The sequence below is a fragment of the Urocitellus parryii genome, chromosome 8 (assembly GCF_045843805.1).
Source record: "Urocitellus parryii isolate mUroPar1 chromosome 8, mUroPar1.hap1, whole genome shotgun sequence".
Taxonomy (NCBI): domain Eukaryota; kingdom Metazoa; phylum Chordata; class Mammalia; order Rodentia; family Sciuridae; genus Urocitellus; species Urocitellus parryii.
In genome coordinates, this window is record NC_135538.1 from 30,461,510 (window position 1) to 30,483,057 (window position 21,548).

Below are 21,548 nucleotides of genomic sequence, written 5' to 3' on the forward strand. Positions count from 1 at the left end.
GGCTGTGCCTAGGGAACAGGCAAAGCCTTGAGTGGAGCTGCTCAGCTCTTCACAGGGCAGTGTCCAGAGAGGAGCTCTTCTGTGAGCTGTCCACAGCCAACACGGTCACGTTGGGAAAAAGAATGTCTCATCCCTTAAGGGGGAATGGGCCTGGCAAACCACACCATTTGCCAAACCTCCTCCAGCAGACACTCTGTGAGAGTGAAGATATCCTAAGACAGACTTAGACCTTAACTCTGCCCTACTTAATAAAAATGTATATTTGCTTGGTGTTATTGATACATTCTACAGTATATTGTTTTGTTAAATTTTAAAAGTAAGAAACATTTTGATCAGTTTGTACCTATAGTGAACAATAAGTGTTTATGGAGAATAAATAGAATAATGTTTTTTATTTCAGAAAACAGTCATATTTTTCCTACAATTATCTTCTAGAAATTTAACTTTGAGTATATGTTGCATGAAATACAATTATCATTCATGCTCTCTTATTACTCTATCATAGTATATGGGTAGCCCATTTTCTAGGCAACTTTAAATACCTGGTATGAGAAGAGATTGTTATTTTTAATATGATGTGTCATATTGTTATAAAAAATTAAAGTTTAAAATCTTTGAAATGGAGCCTAATTTTATATGTAACATTAATAACACTTCAAAATCTTCAATGAACAAGATCTAAGTTTTATGAAATCAATCTAAAATGCTATTTGACAAGCCAAAATTAAAAGAAAGAATACATAATCTCAATTACATTTGTTTTAAGATAACTTACAATAAAAATCAAATAATGCACAAAGCATTTTAAGCAAAAAGGCCAACATGAAAGAGGCATAAATTTGAGCTTGTAGACTATCAAATAAATCAGGAAGCACAACCATTAAATAAAGTTACTTCCAAATGATAATATTTTAAGTCATACTGTTACATAAATACATGCACATAAAATTTAATGCATTTGGTATATAAGCCAGGTGATTAGAATAAATCAATCTTGCAACAAGAAGAGGAAAATGTTACTTTGTAGCAATAATCAGTGAAGCTTCTTGAAGAAATAAAGTCAAGAGGGATTTTAAATAGATACAGACAAATAGAATGAGTATTCAGGTAAGGAGATTAGCTGCAGAGCCTTGGAAATAGAATCTGTATAGAAAAGTCAGGAAAGACTGAAGATAAATCAGATTGTGATGACAATTATTTTTTGGAGAATATTAATGTACTAGTATCTTTCAGTGTTCACTAGATCTTTCTTCTTTTGCAAGATTGATATTAATAGTCCTTGCAAAACCCATGGGAAGTGTTTTTCTCCGTTCTTCAAGTCGCATTTAAATCATCCTTGCATTTTTCTAACCTGACACACTTTTGGCTGCTGATCGAAGAACAAACTTACTAGTCACTAAATTACCCAGCAGTGTAACAGGGATTCACGCACATGAGCTGATTAAAGGGATGCTTATGTTTCAGCTGGAAGTTGAGAATTTAACATTTTTCATGAATTTGCATGGTATTTTGCCCCCAAAGTCCCCTATCAACTAGTAAAACAAAGTGGGAACATAGTAATAAGTTTGCAAAATTCACTTTGAGATTCAGGAGAATGTCCATCACAGAGATTAATTGTATGTGTTATGGCTTTTTTTTTTTTTTAGAGGTAGTCAATGTACTTCAAGTGACCCCATGGAATTGACTGCATGGGATCAAGACACTATAATGGGGTTACAGTGAAGAAAGAGCATCATCACTGAAGAAGCCACCTTTTCAATTCCCTTGCCCTTGATTCCTCCAGGACAACCATTCATTCCAGTGAAGCTCCTCTCAGTGTGCCCAGATTATCATGGCCTTCTCATTCCTACATCAGTCACATGAGCCACCTCACAGCCGACCTCTGATTTTAGCCACAACTGTACCACACGGTGCCAGATGGCCTCATGTTCTCTTGGCTGACAATGTCCTAATTGGAAGATTCTTTCTGCTTGATGATCTTTCCTGCACTCAAGAGCAGCCCACACATGTACAACAGTTTTAATACCTTGTGGCAATCCTCAATCAAGGAGGAACAGGAACCGGTAGGCAAATATCTCATCTTCTTCCCATCCTTCATGGGGACAATTCTGGGAGCTGCTGTGCACATTTTCTAGCAGTTCCAGGGGAACTGAGCACATTGTGCAAAACAGCAGCCTCCAAGATGTATCATCAGGCTGCTTTCCCCTCCTTGCCTGCCTTCTTCTTCTCTCTCCTCCCACAAACCAAACCCCACACAACTACCTGCAGCCACATTTTTGTCTCAGCTCTACTTTGGGGAAAACCAGAATAACACACTTCTGATTATTAGAATTACCATCATTGTTAGGCCATTCTATCACCTTAAACACTCCTTGTTTAAACATATCAAATGCTAAGTTTTTACTTGTACTTGGGTCTATATTTGTAGTCTCTTTTTTCCCGCCTTTCTTATTTATTTTGAACTCTTTTTTTTAACCACTGGTAAATTTATATATCATTTGTAATTATGTTTATATTATAATACCTTAATATATGGTGAAGCATGTTTTCCATTCGCTTCTATAATTCTTTTATTCAAGATATTTATGACTCTTTTTGGTGATTTATATTTCAAAAGAATCCTAAATTATCTAAGATAACTCACATTGTAATTTCAGTAAAATATTACTGAATTTCTGTTGAATTTACACGTTAATTATTATGGGAAGATTTGAACATTACAAATGATGTTTTTCATTTAAGGGAAAGATATATTTTGACAAGTCTTCCAGGTATAGTTATTACTATTATTATTTTTTAAAATCTAAGTCTTATTCCTTTTGTATACAGTTTTAGGTAGTTTTTGCCTTTGGGTTGCTATTATTAATTGATATTTGTTTTCAATTTGAATGTTTAAAAGGTTGCTAATAAAAAATCTGTTATGTGATTTTTTTTTGGTCTGGGTACTTTGCTAGGTATTTTGTTCAGTCTTCTGTGTATTCTGGACATTTAATCATCTTGTAGGTAGGTTTTAGTAACTATCTTCTCTTCTTTAATAGTTATGTTGATTGTAACATTTCAATTTTCTAGGGCTTGCTGTTGATAATGAACTAAATAATAATAGCATATATCTCTTAGTTCTCATCTTTCATAGAAATTACCTCAGTATTTAACTATTTCCTATGCTAGAAGCTTTTCTTATATATAATTTTCTTCTTTTTCCATTTTATTTTTTTTTTTTTATTGGTCGTTCATAACATTACATAGTTCTTAATACATCATATTACACGGTTTGATTCAAGTGGATTATGAACTCCCGCTTTTACCCCGTATACAAATTGCTGTATCACATCAGTTACCCTTCCATTGATTGACATATTGCCTTTCTAGTGTCTGATGTATTCTGCTGTCTGTCCTATTGTCTACTATCCCCCCTCCCCTCCCCTTCCCTCCCCTCCCCTTTTCTCTCTCTACCCCTTCTACTGTAAATCATGTCTTCCATTTGTATTCTCTTGACTTACCCCTCCTTACCTCTTATATGACATTTTGTATAACCCTGAGGATCGCCTTCCATTTCCATGCAATTTCCCTTCTCACTCCCTTTCCCTCCCACCTCTCATCCCTGTTTACTGTAAATATTCTTCTCAAGCTCTTCGTCCCTACCCTGTCCTTGTTTACACCCCTTATATCAAAGGAGTCATTTGGTATTTGTTTTTTAAAGATTGACTAGCTTCACTTAGCATAATCTGCTCTAATGCCATCCATTTCCCTCCAAATTCTATAATTTTGTCATTTTTTAATGCAGAGTAATACTCCATAGTGTATAAATGCCACATTTTTTTTATCCATTCATCTATTGAAGGGCATCTAGGCTGGTTCCACAGTCTTGCTATCGTGAATTGAGCTGCTATGAACATCGATGTAGCAGTGTCCCTGTAGCATGCTCTTGTTAGGGCTTTAGGGAATAGACCGAGAAGGGGAATAGCTGGGTCAAATGGTGGTTCCATTCCCAGCTTTCCGAGAAATCTCCATACTGCTTTCCAAATTGGCTGCACCAATTTGCAGTCCCACCAGCAATGAACAAGAGTGCCCTTTTCCCCGCATCCTCTCCAGCACTTATTGTTGTTTGACTTCCTAATGGCTGCCAGTCTTACTGGAGTGAGATGGTATCTTAGGGTAGTTTTGATTTGCATTTCTCTGACTGCTAGCGATGGTGAGCATTTTTTCATGTACTTGTTGATTGATTGTATGTCCTCCTCTGAGAAGTGTCTGTTCAGGTCCTTGGCCCATTTATTGATTGGGTTATTTGTTATCTTATTGTCTAATTTTTTGAGTTCTTTGTATATTCTGGTTATTAGGGCTCTATCTGAAGTGTGTGGAGTAAAGATTTGTTCCCAGGATGTAGGCTCCCTATTTATCTCTCTTATTGTTTCTTTTGCTGAGAAAAAACTTTTTAGTTTGAGTAAGTCCCATTTGTTGATTCTATTTGTTAACTCTAGCGCTATGGGTGTCCTATTGAGGAATTTGGAGCCCGATCCCACAGCGTGTAGATCATAACCAACTTTTTCTTCTATCAGATGCCGTGTCTCTGATTTAATATCAAGCTCCTTGATCCATTTTGAGTTAACTTTTGTGCACGGCGAGAGATAGGGATTCAGATTCATTTTGGTGCAAATGGATTTCCAGTTTTCCCAGCACCATTTGTTGAAGATGCTATCCTTCCTCCATTGCATGCTTTTAGCCCCTTTATCAAAAATAAGATAGTTGTAGTTTTGTGGATTAGTTACTGTGTCCTCTATTCTGTACCATTGGTCCACCCGCCTGTTTTGGTACCAGTACCATGCTGTTTTTGTTACTATTGCTCTGTAGTATAGCTTGAAGTCTGGTATCGCTATACCGCCTGATTCACACTTCCTGCTTAGTATTGTTTTTGCTATTCTGGGTCTTTTATTATTCCATATGAATTTCATGATTCTTTTATCTATTTCTACAAGATATGCTGTTGGGATTTTGATTGGCATTGCATTGAACTTATAGAGAACTTTTGGTAATATCGCCATTTTGATGATGTTAGTTCTGCCTATCCATGAGCAGGGTATGTTTTTCCATCTTCTAAGGTCTTCTTCTATGTCTTTCTTTAGGGTTCTGTAATTTTCATTGTATAAATCTTTCACCTCTTTTGTTAGGTTGATTCCCAAGTATTTTATTTTTTGGGGGGATATTGTGAATGGAGTACTTGTCCTCATTTCCGTTTCAGAGGATTTGTCGCTCATATACAGGAACGCCTTTGATTTATGCGTGTTGATCTTATATCCTGCCACTTTGCTGAATTCATTTATTAGCTCTAATAGCTTCTTTGTAGACCCTTTTGGGTCTGCTAGGTATAGAATCATATCATCTGCAAATAGTGATAATTTAAGTTCTTCTTTTCCTATTTTTATGCCTTTAATTTCTTTTGACTGTCTAATTGCTCTGGCCAGTGTTTCGAGGACTATGTTGAACAGAAGTGGTGAGAGAGGGCATCCCTGTCTTGTACCAGATCTTAGAGGGAATGCCTTCAATTTTTCTCCATTCAGAATGATGCTGGCCTGTGGCTTATCATAGATTGCTTTTACAATGTTGAGGTATGATCCTGTTATCCCTAATTTTTCTAGCGTTTTGAACATAAAGGGATGCTGTACTTTGTCGAATGCTTTTTCTGCATCTATTGAGATGATCATATGGTTCTTATTTTTAAGTCTATTGATGTGGTGAATAACATTTATTGATTTCCGTATATTAAACCAGCCTTGCATCCCAGGGATGAATCCTACTTGATCATGATGTATAATTTTTTTGATATGTATTTGAATCCGATTCGCCAGAATTTTATTGAGGATTTTTGCGTCAAGGTTCATTAGAGATATTGGTCTGTAGTTTTCCTTCTTTGATGTGTCTTTGTCTGGTTTCGGAATCAGGGTGATGTTGGCCTCGTAGAATGAATTTGGAAGTTCTCCCTCTTTTTCTATTTCCTGAAATAGCTTGAAAAGTATTGGTGTTAGTTCCTCTTTAAAGGTTTTGTAAAACTCTGCTGTATACCCATCCGGTCCTGGGCTTTTCTTAGTTGGTAGTCTTTTGATGGTTTCTTCTATTTCCTCTATTGTTATTGGTCTGTTTAGGTTGTCTATATCCTCCTGGCTCAATCTGGGCAGATCATAGGACTCAAGGAATTTATCTATGCCTTCACTATCTTCTATTTTATTGGAGTATAAGGATTCAAAGTAATTTCTGATTATCTTCTGTATTTCTGAAGTGTCTGTTGTGATATTGCCTTTTTCATCCCGTATGCTAGTAATTTGGGTTCTCTCTCTTCTTCTCTTCGTTAGCATGGCTAAGGGTCTGTCAATTTTATTTATTTTTTCAAAGAACCAGCTTTTAGTTTTGTCAATTTTTTCAATTGTTTCTTTTGTTTCAATTTCATTAATTTCAGCTCTGATTTTAATTATTTCTTGCCTTCTACTTCTTTTGCTGTTGTTTTGCTCTTCTTTTTCTAGGATTTTGAGATGAAGTATGAGATCATTTATTTGTTGGTTTTTTCTTTTTTTGAGGAATGAACTCCAAGCAATGAATTTTCCTCTTAGAACTGCTTTCAATGTGTCCCATAGATTCCGATATGTTGTGTCTGTGTTTTCATTTAACTCTAGGAATTTTTTAATTTCCTCCTTGATGTCTTCTAAAACCCATTGATCACTCAGCAACCTATTGTTCATTCTCCAGGTGATGCTTGCTTTTTCCTTTCTTCTTTTATCATTGATTTTCAGTTTCATTCCATTATGATCAGATAAGATGCATGGTATTATCTCTACCCCTTTGTATTGTCTAAGAGTTGCCCTGTGACATAGTATATGGTCTATTTTTGAGAAGGTTCCATGTGCTGCTGAGAAAAAAGTGTAGCTACTTGATGTTGGGTGGTATAGTCTATATATGTCAATTAAGTCTAGGTTGTTAATTGTGTTATTGAGTTCTATAGTTTCCTTATTTAACTTTTGTTTGGAAGATCTGTCCAGTGGTGAGAGAGGTGTGTTGAGGTCTCCCATGATTATTGTATGTTGGTCTATTAGACTCTTGAACTTGAGAAGAGTTTGCTTGATGAATACCGCTGCACCATTATTTGGGGCATATATATTTATGATTGTTATGTCTTGTTGGTGTATGGTTCCCTTGAGCAGTATGAAGTGTCCTTCTATATCCCTTTTGATTAGCTTTGGCTTGAAATCTATTTTAGATATGAGTATGGACACTCCTGCTTGTTTCCGCGGTCCATATGAGTGATATGATTTTTCCCAACCTTTCACCTTCAGTCTATGTATATCTTTTCCTATCAAATGCGTCTCCTGTAGACAGCATATTGTTGGGTCTTGTTTTTTGATCCATTCTACTAGCCTGTGTCTCTTAATTGGTGAGTTTAAGCCATTAACATTTAGGGTTATTATTGAGATATGGTTTGTTCTTCTATCCATATTTGTTTATTGATGTTACTAAACCTGATTTGTTATCCTCTATGACTACTTTCCCCCCTTTACTGTCCTACCTCCCATTGTTGGTTTTCAATGTTGTTTTCCATTTCCTCTTCCTGTAATGTTTTGCCAAGGATTTTTTGAAGAGATGGTTTTCTAGCTGCGAATTCTTTTAACTTTTGTTTATTGTGGAAGGTTTTAATTTCATCTTCTAACCTGAAGCTTAATTTCGCCGGATACACGATTCTTGGTTGGAGCCCATTGTCTTTCAGTGTTTGAAATATGTTATTCCAGGATCTTCTAGCTTTCAGAGTCTGTGTTGAGAGATCAGCTGTTATCCTGATTGGTTTACCCCTAAATGTAATCTGCTTTCTTTCTCTTGCAGCTTTTAAAATTCTCTCCTTATTCTGTATGTTGGACATCTTCATTATAATGTGTCTAGGTGTGGATCTCTTATGATTTTGCACATCCGGCGTCCTGTAGGCTTCTAGGATTTGGGATTCTGTCTCAATCTTCAATTCTGGGAAGTTTTCTCGTATTATTTCACTGAATAGACTGTTTATTCCTTTGGAATGGAGCTCTGTGCCTTCCTGTATCCCAATGACTCTTAAATTTGGTCTTTTGATATTGTCCCATAATTCTTGGATGTTCTGCTCATGGTTTCTTAGCAGACTTGCTGAGCTGTCTATGTTCTTTTCCAGTTGAAATACTTTGTCTTCATTGTCTGATGTTCTCTCTTCTAAGTGATCTACTCTGCTGGTAGTATTCTCAATTGAGTTTTTAAGTTGGTTTATTGTTTCCTGCATTTCTAGAATTTCAATTTGTTTGTTTTTTATTACCTCTATCTCCCTGTGAAATTGATCTTTGACTTCCTGGATTTGTTTGTCAATGTGATCTTTCATTGTCTGATTTTGCTGTCTCATGTCTTCCTTGAGACTCCAGATCATCTGAAGCATATATATCCTGAACTCTTTATCTGATATTCCATCTGTTGCAGCTATTACCTCTTCTAAAGTTGAGTTGACCTGCATTGCTTGTGGTCCTTTCTTTCCTTGTCTTTTCATACTGCCCGCGTTTCTTTCTGCTTGGTGCAACTGTTGTGTTTTGAAATTTACCCCCTATTTATTTATGTTGCTCTTGTATACTTGAAAAGTCTCCCTTGCAGGTGCGGGCGGCGGCTGTGCCCCTACTCCAATTGGGGTGACGTGTCTATCACGCTGGCGGCTCTCTGGGCCTGTTCCGGGAGTGGAAGGCGGCTCTGCTCTGTCCCTATTCCAATTGGGGTGTCGTGACTACAATGCTGGCAGATCGCTGGGCCTCTTCCGGGCGTGGGCGGTGGGCTTGGCTGGTGGGATTCCACCTAATGGCAGTCCCTAACCTCCCTGCTTGCTAATTAATGGCTTCTCTGAGGCGCCACGCCTTCTGTAGCTGCGGGGCAGGCCGCGCGAATCAGTTGGCCTGGATCTCCGGGGTCCTGCTGCTGGCTGTTTTGATGTTACAAGCTGTTGGAGAGTGGTGGTGTATTCTTCAGCTTTCCCGGATGGTGGCCACTGACTGCCTGGATGGAGTGTCCGCTGTTTTGATGTTGCACTCTGAAGGAGAGTGGCAGTGTATCCTTCAGCTTTCCCGGATGGTGGCCGCTGACTGCCTCGGTGGAGTGTCCGCTGTGGGGGATGGGACTGTACCGCTTCCTTCCCCTTCTGAGAACCCGTGCTCGGCCCAAGGGTCCGTGTGGGCTTGGCTGGTGGGATTCCACCTAATGGCCTTCCCTAACCTCCCTGCTTGCCAATTAATGGCTTCACTGAGGCGCCACGCCTTCTGTAGCCGCAGGGCAGGCCACACGAATCAGTTGGCCTGGCTCTCCGGGCCCTGTTGCAGGCTGCTGGGATCCCTGGCACTCTATCACTTTGATTCTTTCTGCTTGCCCCTCCCCCAGCGCTGGCTAGCCAGGTTTCCTTTTGGCTGCTACTGGGAGGAGGGGTTGGAGGTCAGGTGTCTCTGGTTTCCCCCTAGCCTGTATGGAGGCTCAGCTTGATACTCCCTCTCCCGGCAAGCCTAGGAGAGATTTTATGCGAATTCCCGCTGTCTGGGGGGTGAGCTGAATGACACCGACCTGTTTTGATGTCGCACTCTGAAGGAGAGTGGCGGTGTATCCTTCAGCTTTCCCGGATGGTGGCCGCTGACTGGCTCGGCGGAGTGTCCGCTGTGGGGGATGGGACTGTACCGCTTTCTTCCCCTTCTGAGAACCCGAGCTCGGCCCAAGGGTCCGTGTGGGCTTGGCTGGTGGGATTCCACCTAATGGCCTTCCCTAACCTCCCTGCTTGCCAATTAATGGCTTCACTGAGGCGCCACGCCTTCTGTAGCCGCAGGGCAGGCCACACGAATCAGTTGGCCTGGCTCTCCGGGCCCTGTTGCAGGCTGCTGGGATCCCTGGCACTCTATCACTTTGATTCTTTCTGCTTGCCCCTCCCCCAGCGCTGGCTAGCCAGGTTTCCTTTTGGCTGCTACTGGGAGGAGGGGTTGGAGGTCAGGTGTCTCTGGTTTCCCCCTAGCCTGTATGGAGGCTCAGCTTGATACTCCCTCTCCCGGCAAGCCTAGGAGAGATTTTATGCGAATTCCCGCTGTCTGGGGGGTGAGCTGAATGACACCGACCTGTTTTGATGTCGCACTCTGAAGGAGAGTGGCGGTGTATCCTTCAGCTTTCCCGGATGGTGGCCGCTGACTGGCTCGGCGGAGTGTCCGCTGTGGGGGATGGGACTGTACCGCTTCCTTCCCCTTCTGAGAACCCGTGCTCGGCCCAAGGGTCCGTGTGGGCTTGGCTGGTGGGATTCCACCTAATGGCCTTCCCTAACCTCCCTGCTTGCCAATTAATGGCTTCACTGAGGCGCCACGCCTTCTGTAGCCGCAGGGCAGGCCACGCGAATCAGTTGGCCTGGCTCTCCGGGCCCTGCTGCAGGCTGCTGGGATCCCTGGCACTCTATCACTTTGATTTTTTCTACTTGCCCCTCCCCCAGCGCTGGCTAGCCAGGTTTCCTTTTGGCTGCTACTGGGAGGAGGGGTTGGAGGTCAGGTGTCTCTGGTTTCCCCCTAGCCTGTATGGAGGCTCAGCTTGATACTCCCTCTCCCGGCAAGCCTAGGAGAGATTTTATGCGAATTCCCGCTGTCTGGGGGGTGAGCTGAATGACACCGACCTGTTTTGATGTCGCACTCTGAAGGAGAGTGGCGGTGTATCCTTCAGCTTTCCCGGATGGTGGCCGCTGACTGGCTCGGCGGAGTGTCCGCTGTGGGGGATGGGACTGTACCGCTTCCTTCCCCTTCTGAGAACCCGTGCTCGGCCCAAGGGTCCGTGTGGGCTTGGCTGGTGGGATTCCACCTAATGGCCTTCCCTAACCTCCCTGCTTGCCAATTAATGGCTTCACTGAGGCGCCACGCCTTCTGTAGCCGCAGGGCAGGCCACGCGAATCAGTTGGCCTGGCTCTCCGGGCCCTGCTGCAGGCTGCTGGGATCCCTGGCACTCTATCTTCTTTTTCCATTTTAAATGGAGTTAATACTGCAGAGGTTGAGGCAGTGGGGTAGAGAGAATTCCTTATGGTTATTAGCAGAGAGAGAGGAGCCAGTAAGATGGAAGAGCTTCGTGAAATAAAAGACTGAGACTATTTAGCCAGGTTGCCGATGAGGAGAACTCCAAGCAGAGTTCATAGGCAGAGGCCGCCCTGAGGGACAGGAAGAGGCCCTGAACCCAAAGCAGAAGAGGGAAGAAAAGGAGCCTGAAGTCCCAGAGAAACCCACTCTGAGGAGGCAGATATGGATATTTTTTTGTTTAAGAACCTCCTAGACTTTTATAGAGATTGAATCTAAACTAAAATGGACAGACCAGTGGGGGGCTCTCTTAGATTGGCAGGTGTGGGTGACAGGGACGTGCCTGAAGGTTGTAAGACTCAGAGCAGTGATCCCAACTGGGACATGGGAAATTCAGGGGAAGAAAGGAAAAGAGAGCAGTGGTGAGTGAGCCCAGGAGGCTCAAGGGAGAGTCCAAAGAGGCCCAGACCCAAGGAGGTGAAGTCAAGATTCTATGAGAAGCTGAGTGTCCTACAAATCATCCTTAGTGACATTAAAACTGAAGGACTCCAGAGCAAGCTTTATGAAAGTGCCATTAAATAGTAGTTAATGTCACTCTACATCAATGATAGAGATTTCAAAAGCTAAGGATCAAAATGAGCCAGGCTCTGAGACATTGAGGAAGCTGGGATCTGAAGATGTTAAGGAGGAGCCTGAGAACAGGGAGCTACTATGAAGACAAGCCTTGGTCATGGCCTGGGGGGAAGCAGAGAAGAAGGAGTACTCTGGGAGACTGTGGGATTCGAATGGGGATCTAGTGGGCTGATAAGGTTGATGAATGGTGAGAGAGCTGGTTGGCCAGAACCAAGAAAGAAAGCGATGAACACTTAGCAGGAGTTTGCATAGGGATAGGCAGGCAAGGATAAGAAGAAAAAAGAAGAAAATCACGAGTGCGTTGTTTGTACTGGAGAGAGCTGGGAGGTTTCCCATATCTTATCAACAGAGAGTGGTGCAGAATTCCCAGCCTCAAAGACAGAGGAAGTTTAGAACTCGATGGGGGGTGGCTTCCCAAAGCCTTGTTTTAAGTATGCACAGTGAGTTAAAGGAGTCTTTTACTGATTCTCCTGCCCCCCCCACCGTGTGTGTGTGTGTGTGTGTGTGTGTGTGTGTGTGTGTGTGTGTGTAAGAGAGGGAGTCAGGCAGACATAGAGAGAACAGGTATTAGGGGTCTAAGCAGATGAGCTGAACTGTCCTTTCAATTCTAGTATTTTAAAAGAGGAGTTCAGCATAAGTCATGAGAAGTATTATCACTCTGTTTCCCCAATCATTGTCATTTTAAAAAAATGCAATTTATACTTCTAAAGATTGTTTTAGATTTTTTAAAAAGATTTTCAAGGTTTAATCTGAAACAGAAGTTCAATTTTTAATAATAGTTGCATTAATATTTACATGGTAAGTCTTCATGCCAAATTCCTCCCAACATTCCCCCTCCCCCACCCGCCACTTCCAAATAACACCAAATTTTGAGGGCAAATATTATTTTGGAATTTTGAGAAGTTTATGACACTTTAGAAACTCATATAAGAATCCTTGCACATTTTAATGATGACATTGTTGGTGTCGATCTGTGAAATATAAATGTAACTGAAGAATTGCTAACACGATTTCCTCATGGGAACAGAAAGTGAAGCTTGTGGTTTGATGCACAAGCTAAAAATTATAGTTGAATTTTCTTAGATTTTAAAATATTCTGAAAATAAAACTTTTTCAAGCTAAAGAATCATTTATTCAAAAATTATGTGGGTTTAGACAAAACAGAAGGTTCAACTATGCCTTGCAGCAGTGGCTTCTGGCTCATTCACAGGTTACCTCCTCCACTTAGTGCCACCTCCACTTAGAAGAATGTCATCTGAGGTGGGCACTGACCCGGGGTTCCTGCCAGGCTCAGTTTCTAACATATGTGTGAGTAGCAAAACCCTATCCAGTCGTGTTTAGAACTGTGTTGTGTGTTTCCACAGCAGTTCCCAGGGCAGAGTAGTCTGGTGTCCCTCTTCCTCATCCTAGATATCCAATGACACTAGGTCTATTGGAGATTTTTCAGTTATAAGATCATGCCTGGTCTCTGTATCTCTCTTCTCCTCATAGATGAGTCAATTGGTATCTGTGATACCACCACCTGCACCCCTCCTGCACCTACAGGGCTGAGCACTGTGCCCTGACTCTAGACTCTAGACAGGGGACCACAAGCACTCAAGTTCAGTGCCCTGTGAATTGACAATAAGGAAGATTGCAGCTGACTTAACTCCATCATCTCCTGTGTGAGAATGTGGTTCTTTACGATTTCACATACCAATCATAGATTACAGAAAAGGGGATTAGGGATCAGAAAGGAAAACACAGAGTTACTAATATTTATTGAGCATCTACTTTGTACCTAGTACTGTGCAGAGTGCTTGATAAACATGACCTCATTTAGTCTCACACATCATTATAAGAGTCAGAGGTCATAATATATATTTTACAGATGAAAAAAATTTCAGAAAAGTTATTAAGTAGCTTGTCCAAAAACATACAGCCGAAATGTTGAATGAAGAACTCGAAATTAGGATTTTGTAGCTGCAAAACACATGCTCTGCATGGAGGTCAGTTAGCTGACCCAGGTTTATCCAGCTGGAAAACGAAGAATATAGACTCTGAACTTAGGTTTCAATCTAAAGCCCAGAAAAAATTGCATTTAATAAAACTGATTAGACCATTCAAAGTACTTTGATGTCTGTGACATGTCCCCACAGTCATCAAGCTCTCATCATCAATAAGTTCTGATAAATTGTGCATGTGTGTGTGCATGTGATTTGGGGAACACACTTAGCAAGTTGCCTTAAGAAAGATGCTAAGAGATTCTGAAGTGTGGTCTGCCAACAGCCTGCTTTGCCCCTAAACCTTGGTGCTTAAAGTTCACTGAGTAAACCTAGGCATTAAATGTCACTATTTCATTCACATATTTATGGGGATTATGCTGATCCCATCCCTCTGATAGAAGTCATGCAACTTAAGCACAGATTTAGGATTCTTCTAGATTTCAGAAGAAGTAGAACTCACTGTCCAGATATAAAGAGATATTATTAGGTACTTAGAGGTTGGTTAGAGGGGGTTAGTGAGAACCATTTCTTAGGGGAAAATTTGTTTCTAGGTTTAGCTTTGGGACTAATATTCTGTGGGTCTTTGGGCAGACTGCTTAACATCTCTGGGCCATAAGTTATCTCATCTAGATGGGGGCTGAGAAGGCCATGTCTCTAAGTTCATCCACTTATACAATTCTGTGCTATATTTATATTTTCTGCAGTTAGATTTCACCTGTTAAGAAGGAAACTCATGAAGTGGACATATGGCTATGGCCGTGATGGGAGTCTTATAGAAAGCAGTGTTGAGCAGTCATGGGGAAAACAATGTACAGATGGTACAACAGGCTAGGGTTGACCTTGGGGGTCTTCTTTCCATCTCAGACATCCAGCAGCAGCATGCATACTCCCCACGTAGTGAGTCCTTGGTATATATTAAACAAGAGGACTCGGACATTCGGGGATGATCCACATAGTCTGCTAATTAGTAATATCATGTTCATGGATGGCGACAGCTGTACATTTTTCCTATCCCTGAATATTCATAGGCGTTCAATGGAATCATGGGGTATCCTAGCAATATGACTTACTGCTGAGACAGATGTTCTGAAAGAAACTTCTTTCTGTGGTTCTCAAATCTCACCCCAGAAGCCCCCTCTGAATCATGAGCTGGCTCTCTGAGAGAGTGTTGGCAGGACTGGGCAGAAGGCTGCCCGTACTTGCCAGCATTTCTGACAGTGTGACCAAGAATTATTAGAAGAGCTACCATAGCTGTATGTCTCATCACTTCCTTTAAAAAGTGTTGAGATGACAACTCGAAGTGCTTCCACACATGAGGCCCTGTCTGAGAGACACGAGAACCTAGAAGAAGACCTCCAACACAAGAACACCCCCGAACCCCACACCAGTCTTGGGTGCTTGTCTGTTGGACCCTAGGTTTTCTGCTTCTTTTAACTTGAAATGAAAGATGGACGAAGACTGTGCATTGGTGAACTTTCTGTTTTGAAGTAATACTCTACATGTCAGAGGCCTATTATATAACTATTCAAAGGGATTGCTGTCCAAGTGTGAGTGGAAAGCCTGGATTTCTTTTACAACTGTCCTGCATTTCCGTTTTGGTGAAGTATTAGGATAATGTTCCTTTTCTGGATAGGATCAGAAAATCAGAGACTGTAAACAAAACAAAACAAAAAGAAAAGAAAGAAAGAAAAAAGAATCTTTCACCAGTGACCCATTTTGTCCCCTCTATGGAGTTTGACAGTCAGAAACCTGTGAAAGGTTTGTTTTTATTAGTACAAGAATTTTCCCATGGCCTAGGCATTTTCTACTAAGTTCATTTGGCAACTTTAAACATCGATATCTAGCGAATGCCCAGTGCCGGTGTGACTAATCGAACTCCAACATTTGAATGGTTGGATTGAATAACCAACAGGATTTTTTAATGTAAATCTCTAGGCTAGACAGGGATTGGTTTCAAAGGAAACCATGTCTTTTCTTGATTAGGATTTTTTTTTTTTTAAATAAAGATACAGCAAATATTTTGGAAGAGAGAACAGGGGATGGGCATATGGAACTTTTCTGTCTGGACAGAACAAGTGAATAGAATAACCCAGAGTCTAGCTCAGAAAGCCAAATATGCTGTGGAAGCTTCCAGAACAGCTGTCTCCTGCAGAGAATTTGAACTAATACTGAGGGCTATCTGGTATTGCTTTTCCTTTAACATTGATATTTTTGTGTTCCGCTCTTACCAAGGGCAAAGTGCCCTCACTAACAGATTCTTTTGTGAATTGAATGAGCTACTAGAACGTTCTTTATGAGTTTCCAGTGAGTTTCTAACCATGCATGTGGCCACCTCTCTTCTATAGGAAAATGTTTCTCACGTTATTTCCTATATTTATGGTGTGTTTCTACATTCCATTTTCTTTGACATTTATCTCCTTTATTTACTTGCAACCAGAACCATCTCTTTCGTTCAAGGAACAGCCAAACAATTTCAGAAAGAGAAGAACAAGGTAACATAGCTGTGTTTGCAAGAGACATTAAAATATCAAGTACGAAAAGCACGAAGCAGGACGGACAGTGTTTCCCATTCCTCTTCCCAAACAAAGGAAGTAAGAAATTCTTTCATGGCTTTTATTTGTTTTTCAAATCACACTGTCCTCAACTTTTAAAATAATAATCTTCCTTGACAGTCGTTTAATAATTGTGAGTGATCTATGACTTTATTATAAAGTACTCATCTAATGATCTATTTCCTTTACCCCAGAGGCCAAGTACAAAGCAAGAGAATTATCTTGGTGATACTTTTAATAACTTCCTGTGGGATTGCAAGTCCCAACCAAAGCAGACTCTGCAAAGGAGTTAATCATGTAATTTCACAGATTAGACACCACAGGGTTACTAATGAGAAACTTCAGTTTGGTGATAAACTTTTTTTTTTTCCAGGAATATTTTGAGAGGCCTGTAACCTTTGGCTGACACCCAGCGAGGCCATTAGTTTAGGCATGGGATGCACTACAAAACACACGAGAATCAACAGAACTTCTTTTCTGGAAAGTTGATTGTAAGAATAGTTTTGTTATAAAGATTTCAAAAACAGATGGAATGGACAAAGGGGAATAAAAAGAGACAAGCGTAAGAAAACTTATCGACTTCCGTTGGTTGGCATAGCTTCAGCTCCTAGTGTCTCTTCAGCCATATGCTCAAGATGGAAACCGCAGTTCACATCTAAATGTCATGCTGCCCTCTGTTCCATAAACATGTATCATCCATCACTAAATATTTAGATCTGAATTGTTGGAGCTGAGCTCTGTGCCAGGGGTAGGGGGATTAATTCCTTTCAAGGTCCTCACATGATGGATTTTCCACTGAAGTAAACATCCGAGAAGAGCTCACACTAAAGCCATAAAGTATATAAATAAAATTTAAAGTTTAATTAAGTCAACATTATTTAAAGTGGTTGTCATATTTTATGGCAAACTTTTCATGTTTATTTTGTATGACTGCTAATAAATAGCCCCCTCCTGATCAGACAAAAGGCACAGCTAGGTTACGGCCAAGGGCTCCAAACTGAGGGCCGGAAGAAGATTTCTGAGTTGGGGATAGAGTGACCTTTTTCCATTACACTCAGTTGCACAAACTAGCACATTAGCTAGACCCTGAGTTAATATCCTGTTCAGAGAGAATGCTGGAAAATTCTTTACGGCTTTAATCATTTGGAACGTGGGAAGACAATATGCTCACGTAGAAGGGAACACAGACTAGCAAATGAGAGAGAATAAGTCAAGAGAAAAAGATAACCTTCATTTTATTTTAGTTTTTAGTTCTTACCATAATAGAAAACATAAGAAGGAAGATGCTAAATCCAACCAAAATTCATCTTGGATTATTCACTTCTTGAAATTATTTTTCTTAAAAGGTAAATCATTTAAATGTACATAGTGTTTCAAAAATCAGGACTCTAAGGCACCTGCTTTTTGTTCCTTAATATTAAATGGGAAAATTGCTAATCATGCACTCCTTCATGTATAATGGATTCAGCATTAAAGGAGAAAGAGAAACTCAAGTGAATTCTCTGTTGGGTTGAGTCAAAGTTTAGTTGCTACTCAGTAAGGACTTTCGTGTTGGAAGATCTTCTCAGCCTGACCTTGCATGACCTGTTTCTTCCCAAAGAAAGAAATTACTATACAAAGAAGTATTTAAAGCTGTAAGGAAACTTTCAGAGTTGGAATAAACCTTTAGCACTCCAGGCCAGCCCTACTGTTCTGAAAGGAGAAAACCAAGGCTGAGTGAAGTTGATATCCAGGTTTACTGGTCAAAAGAGGTCTAGAACTCATGTTTCCTAATATGCCCATCTTACTGCTTTCTTGTGCACAGGACTTATTTCATACTGCATATGTCTACAGAAGAAGTTTATGGGAGGTATACCAGATGGTCTTAGAGAAGATGAACTAGCAAAGTAGGGAAAATTATAACAATTCTTTAAAGGTTCCTGGGATGCATATTTTCAGAAACCAAGGGATTTGATGCAAAGTCTTAATCACAAAGTGTCAGTCTCCTTGAGTTTAAAATGCAAGTACTGCAAGGATTAGAGATGTATTCACAAAGTGCATCCTGAATACCTACCTGGAAGATATACCCTTGATTGTATCCCTAATTGATGTCATGTTTATATTTTAGAAACTATTAAGGAAAAAAAGTCCTTCCAAATTACTAAGCTACTGATATGATTGAGGGTGATGTCATTTTTCTCCCTAAGTCAAGGGTCACATTTCATTTTTGATAAGCCTCAATCCTTTATATAAATTAATATACATATATATGAATCTAAATCATTCTCTTTCAAAATAAAAATAAGTATAAAATGAGAAAATATTTGCTATCACAATGCTTATTATCACTTGGACTAAAACTTGCAATTTTAATGAACTGAAAACATTTTTCAAAAACATGCTGAACTTTGACAAGCAAAACACAAAATTCATTTCATTCTTTTCTACTGAGAAAATGTCTCTTTACATGTTTGCACTTAGCATATTTAAATGTGATGATTAATCATACAACAAATGAATCAAGAAATTAAAAAAAACATTAAGTTAGATATGTATACCTTAAGCAGTCTTTCAAAGAATATTGAAGGAAAAAAGGTATTAATGATGATATAAGAATTAATACTATGTCAAGAACTTCATTCACTACCCATAAACTTTATGACTTCTTTGGATTGTATTAATTGTTCCTTACGTCCATGTATCATTCTGAATGTGGATGTTTTGTTCCAGATTATTTTCTCTTCATATTTTTTACATAGTTCTTTTTGTCCCGAATAACAAAAGAATGTTAATGCAATAGTACATTTTACATGAGTATATCAGTCTACTAAATTATCCTCTGAAGATTACATGGTTGAAGAAATAAACAGGTGATTAAAGGGAACAGAAATGGGAGTAAAATTACACTTTTTCATTACAAGAGAATTTCACATTAAATTGTCATTAAAGAACATAAAAGTATTTTGCAAAATGTAGTTGATTTTCTTAAAACTTGCATTCAAAATAATAAATCTAGTTGAATTAACCACTCTTTCAACACCTCATAGGTCTATGGAAAGATCTATTTGAATACCTATTTAAAAATTCACTAAAATAAAGATGATAAATAACTTCTACTCACCTGACAGATGCTATGGTATTTATCTCACATAAAAATTATTTTACTGAATAATGGAATTCTTAGATGTACCATATTAATCTGCATCTTTTAAAATCATGTTTTTATTTTTTGTGCTGTCTTTGAATAATATGTATGTATAAACTAATAGCTGCATATAGCTAGACTAAGAAAATTAGCTCTACTTGCTACCTTCTTAGAGGTAGAAGAAATCAATTCAAATAAGAAAAATTGGCTCATATTTTATATTTTCAATGAATGGAAGACCAAAACATCCACAGTGATATTTTAATAAATATGAAGAAAACACCATACCCCCCAACTCTGCTTTCTTTTCTACTTAGTTGCTTGCTAAGAAAAACCATCCCTTGCTTCACATCTAACCTCATCCGAGTAGCCTTCAGGAGTGTGGTTCAATGCTCATAAATTGGCGACCTAGAAGGCACAGTGGAGTGTGAGTTAATTTCATTAATGCACTCTCGGGGAAGCCCATGTGCAGCTAGTGTTTCCAAACCATTTATTTTGTCTAAATATTTCCTCTCACTGAGTTATTTATACATTATGTTGTGGAACTAGAGTGGGTGCTAAAGGTAGGGCCAGATGAAAATCTTTCTAGACATAACTCACGGGTAGTAAATGTCGGGCTTCTATCAAGGAAACTCTTCAGCAAGCACAGCATCCATGCAAAACAAAGGCTTCTAGAATAGGACAAATTGGACCATGCAGACTTAGCCTTTTACACTTTAGTTTCCAAAATGCTTATTATTAATACATTAATTTATTCCACAAATAGCTGTTGACTACCTCTTAGGCAGCGAATGTGTTCTAATGGAAAAAAGAGGTTTTCTTTACCTTCAATCTGGAATGAAAACTTTCTTAAAGATTACTTGTGCATCTTATAAGATTATACATAATTTTCATATTAATTGGTTCTTATAAAATACATATATTTGCACTCTACACAAAGATCATTCCATTTTGCATTTCTATTGTATCTGATGATAAAAGGGAAGTAAATGAAATTAAATTTCTAGACCCTAATCAATCTAGAAATGTCATCAGTTTTCCAAGTTCTAATTAGAAGATATGGTTTCCATTTTAGATTGAGTTAACAGCCTAAAAGGAGACTTTTCTTCTTTCCCTTACTAGAACACCTTTCAAAGAAAAGAGCCAAGAAGAATCTGAAAATTAATATAAATAAGGACATCATTTGATTTACATCCCAAAGCTGGCGACTTAATAGCCACTTTTAAGCAGTGTAGATATTAATTTCATAAATGATCCACTCAAAGTACAAGTCATGACATTTATACCTTATTAAAATGTAAATATCAGTGGAAAGACACTATATTCTCCTGACAATATACATCTTGACTTACTTGTGTTTTGACATTATTTCCAAGCTTAGTATGTAACATTTATTTAACTTTAGTATTAAGAAACTCATATCTCAGGTGATAACAAAGTCCAAGGACTTCATCCATGTGGTGTGTTGAAATCTTGGTGAAGTCCTGGTGCTACTCATTGCTTAAATATAAAACAAACCCTTGTGTTTTGATGAGGATAAGTGGGCTATATGATAGTGGAAACTGTCTTAATATTCCTGAAACAGACAAGCCTTTAATTAGCTGAAAATTGAGACAATGACTTCAGATAATAAGTCATTAATATTATAAAAAGTAAAAGGAAAAAATGCAAAATAGAGTTTAATTGAAGAAAGCATATGCATTGAAAGCGAGACTCTGAGCATGTTACACTTTCATCATTACTCCCCAAATTTGAGAAAACAAAAACAACTAGATAGCACTCAGAAATACAAATCAGAGGAATAAGCTATTTTAGTAATAGCTAAAATGACATCACAGAATGAGGCTGGTTTGATTATAACATACCCACATTTAAGTTATTTAAGGTCCTCAAAAACATCCCTGTTTCCCTTCAGAGTTGGCTGCACATCAGTGGTATGCGTTATGTCACCAGAGCATGTACATCATTAAAAACACAAAATTCACAAAAGCGCATGAAAGGTAGAGATAAGATTAAACCCAGAGAGTTTTGCCTGTAGTAAGGGCTCCATGGCTGTTTATTAAATAGGTTATGTATTAATTGGCTATTGCTCATGATGTAATCATCGTGAGGCCAAGAATGAGATCTGTTAGGAACCTACCAGTGGTTGGCACAGCATGGACTTCTCTGTCCTTCTCCAGCAACTCAAGTGGGAGGTGAG